This window comes from Trachemys scripta, chromosome 4, assembly GCF_013100865.1.
Source record: "Trachemys scripta elegans isolate TJP31775 chromosome 4, CAS_Tse_1.0, whole genome shotgun sequence".
Lineage (NCBI taxonomy): Eukaryota > Metazoa > Chordata > Testudines > Emydidae > Trachemys > Trachemys scripta.
Window position 1 is genome coordinate 135,001,552 of NC_048301.1, and position 15,475 is coordinate 135,017,026.

General features: G+C 51.6%; 2 protein-coding genes across 2 annotated transcripts in view; both read left to right on the forward strand.

The window, feature by feature from the left end:
• LOC117876018 (probable G-protein coupled receptor 152) overlaps positions 1-15,475 on the forward strand; it is a 109,008-nt gene that overhangs the window by 12,320 nt on the left and 81,213 nt on the right. The window lies entirely within an intron of this gene.
• LOC117876017 (probable G-protein coupled receptor 152) overlaps positions 13,108-15,475 on the forward strand; it is an 86,375-nt gene continuing 84,007 nt past the window's right edge. Inside the window, exon 1 of the transcript XR_004645412.1 lies at positions 13,108-13,204. The gene's annotated coding sequence lies outside the window, so the exon portion shown is untranslated. The remainder of the gene's footprint in view (positions 13,205-15,475) is intronic.

The window sequence follows — 15,475 nt, forward strand, 5'->3', positions numbered from 1 at the left end:
ATTCCCAGTCCTTATTCAAACCGGAGTTGATTGTGTCTAGTTAGTCTCTAAGGTGCCACAAGTGCTCCTGTTCCTCTTTTTAATGATTCCTAACATCCTGTTTGCTTTTTTGACCGCCTCTGCACACTACGTGGACGTCTTCAGAGAACTATTCACGATGACTCCAAGATCTTTTTCCTGATTTGTTGTAGCTAAATTAGCCCCCATCATATTGTATGTATAGTTGGGGTTATTTTATTCTCCAACACCTTCAGTTGGCACCTTGCAGGAGAGCAGCCCAGGCCATCAGTTGCCAGGAGACAGGGTGTCTACAACAATCACACACCCTTATTCCACCACCTAGATCCTTAAGAAATGCATAGGGGAAACTGAGGCACCCACACAGTATTCAGAGAAAACATTAAGAACATTCCCACTTCATAACACCTGTATACAACCAATTATATATTTTAAAGGGTGTAAAATAATCAAGTAGTGTACTAAACACGATCATACCCGAAACTGACTGCCAAATTTAAGTTGCATGTTTTTCCCCTCAGGTGAGGGCTCTGGGGTGGGGTTGGGGATGAGGGGTTCACAGTGCAGGAGGGCGCTCAGGGCTGGGGCTCAGGGTTAGGGTGCTGGGGGTGCAGGCTCTGGGGTGGGGCAGGGCCGAGGATGAGGAGCTTGGGGTGCAGACAGGCTGCCCCAGGACTAGGGTCAGAGAGGACTCCCTTCCCCTGCAAACCCTCTCCCTGCCGGCAGCAGCAAGCTCCGGGTGAGGGACCCCTCCTCTTCCCCCTCCCCTGCAGCACACTCACTCTGCACCACTGTCACTGCACATGCTCCTAGGGCTCCTCTCAGGTCCAGGAAGCCCCCTCCCTTCCCCTATGGGGGTACCGGGGTGGGGACTGCCATCATCTGTGGCCTCCCCTGCTGCTGCCCCTCACCATAGCCTCACTGGGGGTGGGAGGATGGGGCTGCCCCTTGCCCAGTGTGGGGCAGGAGTGGTGGCTGCAGGGTGCGGGGAAGGACAGGGTGTCACAAAATTCACCCAAGCCCCAGCTACTAAGGTCTAGGAAGCCCCCCACCCAGTCTCCCCTGCAGTGGGTGGGTGCTGGGCGGGGGAAGGGCTGCCATCACATGCGGCTTCCTTCCTCCCCTGCTGCAGCCTGCTGCCCCTCACCATAGCCTCCCTGGGTGTGGGGGACAGGGCTGCCCCTTGCCCAGCGTAGGGCAGGAGTGGTGGCTGCGGGGGGGCAGATCATGGGGTCAAACACTCACCAAAGCCCCAGGAGCTGCTCAGGTGAGTGAGGTTTCCTGCCAGAAGCTCCCTTGGCGTCTCCGCCCGGTGTGTGCCAGGGGAGGGGAGGGCTGCCAAGCATGTGTGTGCCTCCTCCCCCTCCCCCTCCTGAGGTGCAGCAGCCAGCTGCCCCAGTCTGCTGCCGGCATCTCTTGTTGTTATAGGCAGCAGCAGCTGGCGCCGGCAGGCAAGGGAGAGCCGCTCGCAGCTTTCATTCTGGCAGGGAAACTCCGGGGCCGGGGGGGGAGAGGGGGGAAGAGGTGGGGTCCTGGGCCCACTCCAGTCAGGGCCGAGGGAGAGATCCAGCTCCAAATATTGGTGGAGCAGGGCCCCCGGCCCTGAATATTCCTGGAGCCTGGGCACTACAAAAGAATATAACTCGCCGCACATGCTCACAGATAGCGGCGAACAGCAGAGGCTAACAGCGGGAATTTGCCTGGGAGCTGTCCAAGAGGAGATACGCTAAGTGCTGCATTAGGGGGACTGTGTTGGTGAGTATCTGAGTGCCTGCTGCTGGGACAGTTGGTCAGTTTGACCGTGTGCTTGATTGCTTGCTTGTTTGTTTGAAAAGTGTGAATTGGGAGTGCTTTGTTCCAGGTGGGCCTTGAGTGGGCCTGACTGGTATATAAGGGCAGTCAGCAGCGAACCAGCTGAGCGGCGAACAGCAGAGGCTAACAGCGGGAGTTTGCCTGGGAAATCACACTTGGAGTTGCAGTTAGCAAGAGATGTTAAGAGTAACAAGAAGGGTTTCTACAGGTATGTTAGCAAGAAGAAGAAAATCAAGGAAAGTGTGGGCCCCTTACTGAATGAGGGAGGCAACCTAGTGACCGAGGATGTGGAAAAAGCTAATGTACTCAATGATTTTTTTGCCTCTGTCTTCACGAACAAGGTCAGCTCCCAGATTGCTGCACTGGGCAGTACAGCATGGGGAGAAGGTGACCAGCCCTCTGTGGAGAAAGAAGTGGTTCGGGACTATTTAGAAAAACTGGACGTGCACAAGTCCATGGGGCCGGATGCGCTGCATCCGAGGGTGCTAAAGGAGTTGGCGGGTGAGATTGCAGAGCCATTAGCCATTATTTTTGAAAACTCATGGCGATCGGGGGAGGTCCCAGATGACTGGAAAAAGGCTAATGTAGTGCCCATCTTTAAAAAAGGGAAGAAGGAGGATCCGGGGAACTACAGGCCAGTCAGCCTCACCTCAGTCCCAGGAAAAATCATGGAGCAGGTCCTCAAGGAATCAATTATGAAACATTTAGAGGAGAGGAAAGTGATCAGGAACAGTCAGCATGGATTCACGAAGGGGAAGTCGTGCCTGACTAACCTAATTGCCTTCTATGATGAGATAACTGGCTCTGTGGATGAGGGGAAAGCAGTGGATGTGTTATTCCTTGACTTTAGCAAAGCTTTTGATACGGTCTCCCACAGTATTCTTGCCGCCACGTTAAAGAAGTATGGGCTGGATGAATGGACTGTAAGGTACATAGAAAGCTGGCTAGATCGTCGGGCTCAACGGGTAGTGATCAATGGCTCCATGTCTAGTTGGCAGCCGGTTTCAAGCGGAGTGCCCCAAGGGTCGGTCCTGGGGCTGGTTTTGTTTAATATCTTTATTAATGATCTGGAGGATGGTGTGGACTGCACTCTCAGCAAGTTTGCAGATGACACTAAACTAGGAGGCGTGGTAGATACACTAGAGGGTAGGGATCGGATACAGAGGGACCTAGACAAATTAGAGGATTGGGCCGAAAAAAACCTGATGATGTTCAACAAGGACAAGTGCAGAGTCCTGCACTTAGGACGGAAGAATCTCATGCACTGCTACAGACTAAGGACCGAATGGCTAGGTAGCAGTTCTGCAGAAAAGGACCTAGGGGTCACAGTGGATGAGAAGCTGGATATGAGTCAACAGTGTGCTCTTGTTGCCAAGAAGGCTAACGGCATTTTGGGCTGTATAAGTAGGGGCATTGCCAGCAGATCGAGGAACGTGATCGTTCCCCTCTATTTGACATTGGTGAGGCCTCATCTGGAATACTGTGTCCAGTTTTGGGCCCCACACTACAAGAAGGATGTGGAAAAATTGGAAAGAGTCCAGCGGAGGGCAACAAAAATGATTAGGGGTCTGGAGCACATGACTTATGAGGAGAGGCTGAGGTAACTGGGATTGTTTAGTCTCCAGAAGAGAAGAATGAGGGGGGATTTGATAGCAGCCTTCAACTACCTGAAGGGGGGTTCCAAAGAGGATGGAGCTCGGCTGTTCTCAGTGGTGGCAGATGACAGAACAAGGAGTAATGGTCTCAGGTTGCAGTGGGGGAGGTCCAGGTTGGATATCAGGAAAAACTATTTCACTAGGAGGGTGGTGAAACACTGGAATGCGTTACCTAGGGAGGTGGTGGAGTCTCCTTCCTTGGAGGTTTTTAAGGCACGGCTTAACAAAGCCCTGGCTGGGATGATTTAGCTGGGAATTGGTCCTGCTTTGAGCAGGGGGTTGGACTAGATGACCTCTTGAGGTCCCTTCCAACTCTGATATTCTATGATTCTATGATTGTGGAGCACATAGGAAGCAGTAATAACTATGGGAATATTGGTTTTGCTGAGGTCTAACTGAGTCAGTAAACTGCACCAGCGAGCTTTTAAATGTCCAAAGGCACATTCTACCACCATTCTGCACTTGCTCAGCCTGTAGTTGAACTGCTCCTTACTACTGTCCAGGCTTCATGAGCCATGGGAGCAAGGGGTAGGCTGGGGTAGGTGTGACTGCGCGGTGCTGCCGACTGGGAGAGCAGCCTGAGGAGGCAGCAAACAGGGCTGCTAACAGGGGAGTTTGAGTGGGAGTCTCATTGGAGGAGAAGGTATCTGTACTTGCGTCTGTCTTTGTAGTGCTTGTGTGTGTAGAGGCCTGTAGGGGCAGGGTGCTGGGAGGAATGCCAAGCCCTGATTAGGGGGCGGAGCTTGGCTGATTAGGGGTCCTATAAAAGCAGCCACCCAGCCAGGCAGCGGCACAGGAGCTGGCAAACAGGGATGCTAACAGGGGAGTTTGAGTGGGAGTTTGCAGGGGGAGGTGGAAGGGGAGGCAGGAGGGTGTGGTGTCCCATGTGCTCTGTGTCCCCAGGTGCTGTGGGCAGAGACTGCAGCAGCCATGAGCCAAGCGGCAGTGGACAGAATGCAGATGATTGCATGTGGAAGCTGCAGAATGTATATGGTTCTAGCAGGTGAGCCTGAACAGAGGTATGTTTATATGAAGTGCCGCCTAATACAGTTACTGGAAGAAAAAATTCGAGGGTTGGAGATGCAGGTAGATAACCTGGTGGAGTTTAGAAGGGGGTTCGAGAAGCTGATGGAGGAAAGGCAAGGAGGAGCTGAAGGGGAATGCTCAGGGGTGCAGGTGGAGGCAGGGGCTGAGGACTGTGAGGGGGGAATGTTAGGGGAAGAACAAGGGCAGTGGAAGCATGTGACCATGAGAAGCAGGCCAAGGAAAAGGAGGGTTAGTGAAGGGGAAATAGAACTCAGGAACAGGTTTGGGTGTTTGGATAACGAGGAGGCAGGGCAGCAGGTGATAACTGAAGGTGGAAGGGTGAGGAAGAAGAGAAGAACAGCTAGTCCAATAGAGAGAAGGGAGGAGTTGATGGAGACAGCACCAAATCTGGGCCCCGGGAGGATACAGGATGGCACAAGGGGGAGTATAAGGGAAAATAGGAACGGACACGGGTTACGACTAGAGGGAACAGAGGATAGATTAGTAGATCGCACTGTCGCCAGGCAAAGGCAGGTTTACGTGATTGGGGACTCCTTACTGAGGAGGTTAGACAGGCCTGTGACCAGGGCGGACCCAGAGAACAGAAGGGTGTGCTGTCTACTGGGCGCAAAGATCCGGGATGTGGACCTGCGGTTGAAAAGGATACTAAAAGGAGCAGGTAAGAACCCCTTGATAATCCTTCATGTAGGAACGAATGACATGGCTAGGTTCTCATTAGAGAGAATCAAGGGAGATTATGCCAGGCTGGGGAAGACGCTCAAGGAAATCGAGGCTCAGATCATCTTTAGTGGGATTCTGCCTGTTCCTAGAGAAGGGCAGCAAAGGGCTGACAGGATTGTGAAGATTTAGTTGGCTAAGGGAGTGGTGCTATAAGGATGGCTTTGGGATGTATGGCCACTGGGAGGCTTTCGGGGACAGACAGCTGTTCTCACGGGATGGACTTCACCTAAGTAGGGAAGGAAATAGACTTCTGGGAGGGAGGCTGGCTCATCTCATCAAAAGAGCTTTAAACTAGGAAGTTGGGGGAGACGGTTGGCAGATGTACAGTTAATCTCCACGCCAAATTCCAACACTGAAAAGGAGAGTGATGAGATAAGAAAAGATATAGCTGGGGGGATGGGATTGGACATAAGAAGGAGAGGGGGGATGAACAGTAAGGGGTCCGTAACAAATTGCATAACTAATGGGAGACAGGCTAAACAGCATACGTTAGGATGTTTATACACCAATGCGAGAAGCCTAGGTAACAAAATGGAGGAATTGGAGCTCCTGGTCCGAGAAATGAAACTGGATATCGTAGGAATAACTGAAACATGGTGGAACAGTAGTCATGACTGGAGTACAGGTATGGAAGGGTGTGTGCTGTTTAGGAACGACCGGAACAAAGGTAAAGGTCGGGGGGTGGCATTGTATGTCAATAATGAGGTAAGCTGTAAAGAAATAATAACTGATGGAATGGATAAGACTGAGTCCGTCTGGGCGATAATCACACAGGGTAAAAGAACTACTAGAGCCTCCCCTGGGATAGTGCTTGGGGTGTGCTATAGACCGCCGGGATCTACCCAGGATATGGACAAAGAACTATTTAATGTGTTTAGGGAAGTAAATACTAATAGGAACTGTGTAATTATGGGGGACTTTAACTTCCCAGATATAGATTGGGGAACAAATGCTAGTAGCAATAATAGAGCTCAGGTGTTCCTAGATGTGCTTGCTGATCAATTCCTTCATCAAGTAGTAGCTGAACCGACGAGGGGGAGGCCATTTTGGATTTGGTTTTGGTGAGTAGTGAGGACCTCATTGAGGAAATGGTTGTAGGGGATAACCTTGGCTCCAGTGATCATGAGCTAATTCGGTTTAAACTAAATGGAAGGATTAACAGAATTAAATCGAAGACTAGGGTTTACAATTTTAAAAAGGCTAATTTTTAATAAATTAAGAGGACTGGTAAGGGAAGTGGATTGGGCTAACATATTTATGGATCTAAAGGCAGATGATGCCTGGGATTATTTTAAGTTAAAGCTGCAGGAGCTGTCGGAGGCCTGTATCCCGAGAAAGGGAAAACGGTTAGTGAGCAAAAGATTTAGACCGAGCTGGATGAGCGACCGTCTCAAAGGGGCAATTAGGAAAAAACAGAAAGCGTACAAAGAGTGGAAGAGGGGAGGGATCAATAAGGAAACTTACCTTATTGAGGTCAGAGCATGTAGAGATGGAGTGAGAGAGGCCAAAAGCCATGTAGAGTTGGACCTTGCGAGGGGAATTAAAACCAATAGTAAGAGGTTTTATAGCCATATAAATAGGAAGAAAACAAAGAAAGAAGAAGTGGGACTGCTGAAGACTATAGCTGGAATGGAGATTAAGGATAATCTAGGCATGGCACAATATCTAAACGAATATTTTGCATCGGTCTTCAATGAGGCCAATGAAGGATTTAGGAATATTGGCAGCGTGACAGAGGAGGATACAGGAGGGGGGATTACCGTATCCGAGGTAGAAGCCAAACTTGAACACCTTAACGGGACTAAGTCGGGCAGACCGGATGATCTTCATCCAAGAATATTGAAGGAACTAGCGCGAGAAATAGCAGGCCCCTTAGCGATAATTTTTAATGAATCTTTAAACTCGGGGGTGGTACCGTTGGACTGGAGAATAGCTAATGTGGTTCCTATTTTCAAGAAAGGGAAAAAAAGTGACCCGGGTAACTACAGGCCTGTCAGTTTAACATCTGTAGTGTGCAAGGTCCTGGAGAAAATTTTGAAGGAGAAAGTAGTTAAGGACCTTGAGGTCAATGGCAATTGCAACAAATTACAACATGGTTTCACCAAAGGCAGATCGTGCCACACCAATCTGATCTCCTTCTTTGAGAAAGTAACAGACTTATTAGATAAGGGAAATGCGGTGGACCTAATATACCTCGATTTCAGTAAAGCGTTTGATACGGTACCGCACGAGCAATTATTGGTTAAATTGGAAATGATGGGGATTGATATGAAAATCCAGAGGTGGATAAGGAACTGGTTAATGGGGAGACTGCAGCGGGTCATACTGAAAGGTGAACTGTCAGGTTGGAGGGAGGTCACCAGTGGAGTTCCTCAAGGTTCGGTTTTGGGTCCGATTTTATTTAATCTATTTATTACTGACCTCGGAACCAACTGTAGGAGTGGGCTGATAAAGTTTGCGGATGACAAAGTTGGGAGGTATTGCCAATTCGGAGGAGGATCGGAATATTCTGCAGGGAGACTTGAATGACCTTGTAAATTGGAGTAACAGAAATAGGATGAAATTTAATAGTGAAAAGTGTAAGGTGATGCATTTAGGGATGACTAACAAGAATTTTAGTTACAAGCTGGGGACGCATTGGTTGGAAGTAACAGAGGAGGAGAAAGACCTTGGAGTCCTGGTAGACCGCAGGATGGCTGAGTCAGCAATGTGACGTAGCGGTGAAAAAAGCCAATGCGGTCTTGGGATGCATTAAGTGAGGTATATCTAATAGGGATAAGGAGGTGCTGCTTCCGTTGTACAAGGCACTGGTGAGACCTCATTTGGAGTACTGTGTGCAGTTCTGGTCTCCCATGTTTAAAAAAGATGAACTCAAACTGGAACGGGTACAGAGAAGGGCCACTAGGATGATCAGAGGAATGGAAAACCTGTCGTATGAAAGGAGACTCGAGGAGCTCGGGTTGTTTAGCCTAACCAAAAGAAGGCTGAGGGGGGATATGATTGCTCTCTTTAAATATATCAGAGGAATAAATACCAGGGAGGGAGAGGAATTATTTCAGCTCAGTACTAATGTGGACACGAGAACGAATGGATATAAACTGGCTGTGGGGAAGTTTAGGCTTGAAATTAGACGAAGGTTTCTAACCGTCAGAGGGGTGAAATATTGGAACAGCCTTCCGAGGGAAACGGTGGGGGCGAAGGACCTGTCTGGTTTTAAGATTAAGCTAGATAAGTTTATGGAGGGAATGGTTTAATGGGATAACATGATTTTAGTCAAATGAACAGCGTGCCATCGCTGGTAAATAGTATCAATGGCCAATGGGGGTCTGGCTGGAGAATCTTGCCTACATGCTCGGGGTTCTACTGATCGGCATATTTGGGGTCGGGAAGGAATTTTCCTCCAGGGTAGATTGGCAGAAGCTCTGGAGGTTTTTTGCCTTCCTCCGCAGCATGGGGCAGGGGTCACTAGCTGGAGGATTCTCTGCTACTTGAAGTCTCTAAACCACAGGATTTGGGGACTTCAACAGCAGAGTCAAGGGAAAGAGGTTGGGACGGCTTTGCGGCCTGCATCATGCAGGAGATCAGACTAGATGATCATAATGGTCCCTTCTGACCTTAAAGTCTATGAGAAGCCTCCAATTGGTTTGATATTCCAGGCAGGACTGAATCTCCATTAGACGAAACTTAAAGAAGAGAATGACCTGGAGTCATTCCCATTTTTGTCCAGGCGCCCCCGACCGACCTCACGGAGGCCAGCCAGGAGCACCCATGTCTGCCCAGATGCCCCAACCAACTTAACCGAGGTCGGCCAGCAGCACCAACGGGACGACGACGATGGCTAGCAGTCATATTACACTGTCTGCCATCGGCAAGGCAAGGCAAGAGGATGCTGCTGTGTAGCACTGCAGTACCGCGTCTTCCAGTAGCACCCAGGAGAGGTAAGGTGACAGTGAGCTGAGCGGGCTCCATGCTTGCTGTGGTATGTCATCTGCACTGGTAACCCAGGAAAAAAGGCGAGAAACGATTTTTTGCCATTGCTTTCACGGAGGGAGGGAAGGACGGGGGCCTGACCAAGAGTACCCAGAACCACCCTTGACAATGTTTTTCCCCATCAGGCATTGGGAGCTCAACCCAGAATTCCAATGGGCGGTGGAGACTGCGGGAACTGTGAGATAGCTACCACAGTGCAACACTCCGAAAGTCAACGCTAGCCTTGGTACTGTGGACGCACACTGCCAACTTAATATGCTTAGTGGGGACACACACAATCGACTCTATCAAATCAATTTCTAAAAAATCAACTTCTATTAAATGGACCTAATTTCGTAGTGTAGCCATAACCTTAGTCTGAACTAACTTTTTTGCCCTACTTCTAGTAATTGGCCCTGCAGGTTTCTCTATTTCCATTGGTTCCACCATGCCAATAGGGATGGGAACCGATTCTTTGTCTTCCTCTAACACATCTTCTATCTTTTCCAACTTTTTGATTCTTTCCAACAGCTGACCATGGTCTGATTTACAGCCATCCAGCGATTTTAAGCTGGCATCTACTCACTTCTGCCAGCAACATGCTTCCTCTCCTGCTTCCTGTATCTGGGGGATAAAGTAGGTCCTACCTGAAGTGTCTGCAGCAAGAGCCAGGCAGGGGTTAGGATGGAGTGAGCTGTTCAAGTGCTCTTTCCTCTGTCGGGACCTGCCAAACAACCGGAGGAAACTGAGGCAGGTGGATCAGAGGTGCAGCCTGGGAGAGGTGAGGGGACTGAAATAAGGTAGCTCAAACTGTACAAGTTCTGAGTTACTGCACCCTCTTGGTGGCAATGAATACATAGATCAAGTCCCACACCACCACTAGTGTGGGTCATCGGGCCTGATGCTACTGCTAATATCTCATCGGTACCATTCATTATAACTTCAACCTTTAACAAAGTCCCTTAAACCCGCGTATCACTTTAAATAATAACACTATTAATCTTTATCTTGTAAGATTAAATTTAAAACCTCTAAGCTAAAATTCTAAGTCAAACCACAGTACATAACAGGAAATAGTGGGAACACTGCCAAGAAGTCACAAGAAATCAGGTTCCTGTCTTCTTAAGAGTGAGTGAGTAAAACACACAATCTTGCTCTCTAACGCTAACTCTTTACTAATGCCTCAGGTGAGATTCTCAGGGAATCTAGACATGCCTGGAATCCCTGAAAATCCCTGTCACACACTCCTTGAGTCTCCTGGCTGCCTCACCAGTCTCTTGCCTGATTAGGAGGTTAATAATATTAATTTGGATAGTATGGGTTTTAAGCTCGCCAATCCGTTTGATCAGAAGATAATAAGGTTCTTGTCCTGAATCAGGCTTCACAGAATTTACAAAGGACCCTCGGAGGCATGACAGGACGCTCACACTGAGACAGATATAGCCTTAAAGACTTTTCATTAAGATAAATGACATAGTAACTAAATGATAAAATAATCAGAGTTATAAAGTTACAATTGTATTACTGCTATTTAAAAGATACATATGGTATTATATGCTACAAAGCTTTGATTAATATACTCAGACCCTTTCTTGATAACCTGGTGGTGAGAGACACAGGGCCAGCCTCTCCTCTGGAGGGTCAGGTTCCTTAATTCTTGAGTGAGAGGTGCAAAGCTTAGAAGAAGCTAGAGCTAAGAACTATCGAAGCTAACTTAGAGTTTACTTAACTAACTTAAACTTAAAATTAAAACCTAATAAACAAAACTAAGAACAAAATCTTAGGGAAACTAAGCTTTGCCTAGCCCCTTGGAACTTAGAAAGTTCTAACAAAAACAAGTAGAGCCTCTCTCGTAAGGCCCTCTTTTATAGGGCACAGGTGTTTGAACCCTCCTTTTATGCACAAACTTCATTTCTTACCCACAAAAATGTTAGGGTACACTTACTCCATAGGCTAGTATGCTTCTATGTATTGATGACATGTACATACATATTAATGACATTAGAATATACACACATGTTATTTTTGTTTCCCGGTTCTTTCGGTTCTTTCCTTGTGGTGTACATGTTAAGTTTGAGGGTACAGACTTGGAACCCCCCTATGCCATTCTACCATTATCTATTTATCTAGGTGAAAGGTCCCAGACGTGTGTGTGTGTTCTCTTTGCTATCTGGGTGAAAGGTCCCAGACATAGATATGCTAACTTTGCCTTAGCTCAACATACAGGATATGGCCTGTAGGTCCCTTGAATTACAGCCGAACTTACTTTAATATAAATCTATAAACGTATCACAATAAACCATATACTTAAACTATAAGAAAATATATATGTATGCAAGCAAGCAGGTTAATCCTATAGGCTACAAGGCAAAAGGCAGCAGACAGGAAGGGCAGGAGTTGTGAGCATGGCCGTGAGGAGCTGAGCTCCTTGGGACACAGGACTGGCAGGAGATTCAGGCTTCGGAATTTCTGAGCAAGGAAACAGTCAGCTGCTGATTGTTCCTGTTCTTGCAGGGGCACAGGACTGTGTGGGAGAAGTCAGTAAATAAACAGGACTGCACCAAGGAAATGCAGTTGGAAATAACCCAGCAAGGCCCCAAATACAGGGGGGTGGAGCAAACTCTGGGACAAACCTGGTCTCATTGCACTGCTCTCCCCCAACCTGCAGTGGCGGTTTCTAACAGGCACTAATCGAGGATCCTGTGGGCTGAGCTGCCCTTTGATTGCTCAGTTAACAAACCCACCTGCTCCTCCCCCACCCCCCAGATCTGATTCTCAGAAATGCTCCCTCTTCCTTTAACCCAAACCCACATTTTCCTCTGCAAAATGACCCCATCTCAACCTGCCTCTCTCCATCACTGCTTCCTGAGAAACACATGTTTTTTCTCCTCCTTTTCTCCCTCTGCTCTCAGCCCGCAGCTCAGATCAGCGTGCTCCCCAGGCCAGGGCCAGCTCCTTTGTTTAACCCCGCACTGATCACCTGGAGCCAACACCTGGCAGCTGATCAAAACCTCCTGCCCTGATTTTGCCCAAGGCTTTGTAGCCAGGCAGCGTTTGCAGCCGTGGTTTCCCAGTCTCGCTGGTCGGGAGTTTTGTTTAACTACATGCCTGCAGCATGATACGGATAGAGCAGGGCGGCAAATCTTAACTCACTTCCCTCAGGACCCCCAAAGGAGAGGAGAGGAGCAGGCGGCAGACCGGCAGCACCTCCAGGACCCATCTGAGATCAGTCCCGTCCCATCTCCTGCTTCCCTGTGCTGGGTGCTGTACAGCCATCCTGTGAGACAGCCATTGCCCCAAAGAGCTTACAGTCTAAGCAGACCAGCCAGAAATAGGGCGGGAGAGGAAACTGAGGTGCAGGGCTGGGAAGTGACTTGATCCTAGTTACCCAGTAGGCCATGGGCAGAGCAGATCTCCTGGCTCCCAGTCCAGTGCTCTACCCACTAGGCCACACTGCCTCTTAACCGATCTTATTCCCCAGCTCTCCCAGCCAAGGTACTTGGTCCCAACAGCCTGTCCCTGATTACACACACTCCTAACCCCGTGAATTCCCCACCCCGGGCTGGCAGGTGCCTTGTCCCTGTCCACAGGGGCCATCCTTGGGCTTTCACTTGATGGAGTCTGCAGCCATGGGTGAAGCTAACTGGACAGGTAAGGGCAGAATCCCAGGCCGGACATCAGCTCTTCCCAACCCGACTGGGCCCAAGGGACCTGAGGCTTTGGGGTGGGACCTGGAGGTGGGCTGCGGCAAGCGCTAGCTGGACTGCCGCCAGTTAAATGATATCTGCCTCTCCGCCCCACTGGTTCACACCATGTGCCTCCACCCCCCACCCCTCCGGTGCTGCTTCCTCCCTTGCCACCGATATAAATCAGCGTCCTGCTCCTGCTGGCTTTCATCCTTCTCCAGATTGGCAGCGATTGGACACCAGGCGGGAGCTCGCTCCATCCTAACCCCTGCCTGACTCTCACTGCAGATACTTCAGGTAGGTCCTACTTTATCCCTACTTCCCGTGGGTGACCTCCCAGCCTTTGGTGGTGGTTGCAGGGGGAGATTGAGACTAACACTTCATGAATGGCACTAATTAGCTGACACTGGACCCTGCCTGGTTGGCTCTGCAGTTTGGTCCTGCTCTGATGGGCTGGCTATGACCTGGGAGCATGTGACTGATGCCCAGGTGGCCCTGCCCATGGTCTCCATCTCAGGGACGGATGGTACAACTTGGCATTGGTAGGCACTTAGGCTCTGTGCCAACATGGGGGGGGGGGAATATATTCTCCCAGCCTCAGACAGGTCTTGGGGAGAGCCCTGACCCAGGAGACAAGTTCTGCTGGGTCTCAGCACGTTGGTGCCAGTCTGGGCAGAGGGGCACTGGGGGCAGAGCCCAAGCCCCAGAGCCATGAGCTGCGTGTCATGGCAATGTCCATGCCCACCAGGCTATGGCTCTGTGCCATGGTGGTCAGAGTGAGCCATCCCTTCCCTCCCTGGCTCTAGGCAGAGTTTCTCTCTCTCCCTGCTACTCCATCCCTACCCCCTCCAGTCATGTCCATTTCCCCTAGGGGCAGATCACTGCTCCCTGGGGGCAGTTATGGGGCCTGATTCCCAATGGGGTGACCCTGGAACAGGGCAGGCAGGCAGCACGGGAGTAAGAATGACCAGCGTGGGTGCGGGGATGGATAGCAGCCACCCTTCTGGGCAGACCCTGTGCTGAGCTCCCCAGAGGAGGGGAGCAGTAGGGTCTGGGTTCCTCGTTGCTTCCCTGCAGGGGTATCAGGGAGGTGCTAGGGGTTCATTAACCCCACTAGCTTCCATGGGGCGGCTCTGAGGGGGCATAGGGTGAGGCCTCCGGGGCATGTTCTTTGAGCTGGGGGTGATGGGCAGATGGCAAGAAGCGGTCCCTGTGCCTGGCACAGATGGGCCCTACACCCAGATGGAGTGAGGAGTGAGCGGGCACAAGGTAGCCGGGGCAGGTGCCCTCAGCAGCAGCAGCTGACATGCCAATCAGACCTGCTCCATCCCCTCTCTGGGAGAAGCAGGATGGGCTGAGAGCAGGTGTGGGGAGAGTGGACCCAGCCGCAGACCGAGAGAAAGGGACAGTGGCTGGATGGAGCGAGAGTGAAATGTGGGAGGGCAGGAGTGGAAGCTCCATCCCAACCCCTCCTGCTCTGGCTCAGGAAGCCCCCATCCCGAGATGGGGAACCCCTGCAAGCCGCCCTTTGGCACCTCTCCACCCAGGAGCTTGTGCCTCCTCCTGCTGCCGTCCTCCCACCCACAGGGACTCACTCAGCATTGGGGCAGGGCAGCCCCAGCTCTCCAGAGGAGGAAACTGATGCACAGTGCTCATCTGGCCCATCAGCAGCAGAGCTGGGGATAGGACCCAGGAGTCCCGACCACACCCTCTCCCCACTCCTAACACCACTGCTCACTCACTGTTAGTGGCTAGGTCTCTCTGTTCTCCATACCCTGGGCACCTCTTCACTGGCCCAACAGTCCCTGATTGGCAGGTGTCAATAGGGTGACCAGATCACCAAATACAAATATCGGGACGCGGGGGGGGGTGACGTGGCGGGGGGGGCGTGGCGGGGGGCGGGGCCCAAAAAAAACCTTCCTCCGCAAGCGCTAGAGGGAGGCCCGGGAGACTCAGGGGAAGCGCGGGGCCGGGGTGAGTAACAGTCCGGCCTGGCCGCGAGCAGGACTCAGTCGGGTGGTTGGGCGAGGAGGGGGGCGGCCCGCGGGGCCAGGCGGCGGCTGTTGTTGTCCCCCCGGGCAGCGGGACTCGGGAGCAGCCGCTGCTGCAGCTCCCACTGCCGCGGGGGAGGAAGCGGCCATGGCGCTCCGCGGCTGCGGCGCCCCCGAACCCCCCGAGCCGGGGCCTGCTGCGGGGACCCAGTAGCGCGCACGCTGGGCCCAGCCCCTGGCCGGTCGCGTCTGGGCTGCTGCCCAGCTGGTGCTATCGCGCGGCGGCCCCGGAGTGGGGGCAGCGGGCCACAGCCCCCCCCGTCCCGCAGGGGAACGAACGGGGCTGGGCGGCCGATGCCTCCGCCCCGGGGCCGCCGCGGGATAGCACCAGCTGGGCAGCAGCCCAGACGCGACTGGCCAGGGGCTGGGCCCAGCGTACGCGCTGCTGGGTCCCCGCAGCAGGCCCCGGCTCGGGGGGTTCGGGGGCGCCAGAGCCGCAGCCGCGGAGCGCCATGGCCGCTTCCTCCCCCGCGGCAGTGGGAGCTGCAGCAGCGGCTGCTCCCGAGTCCCGCTGCCC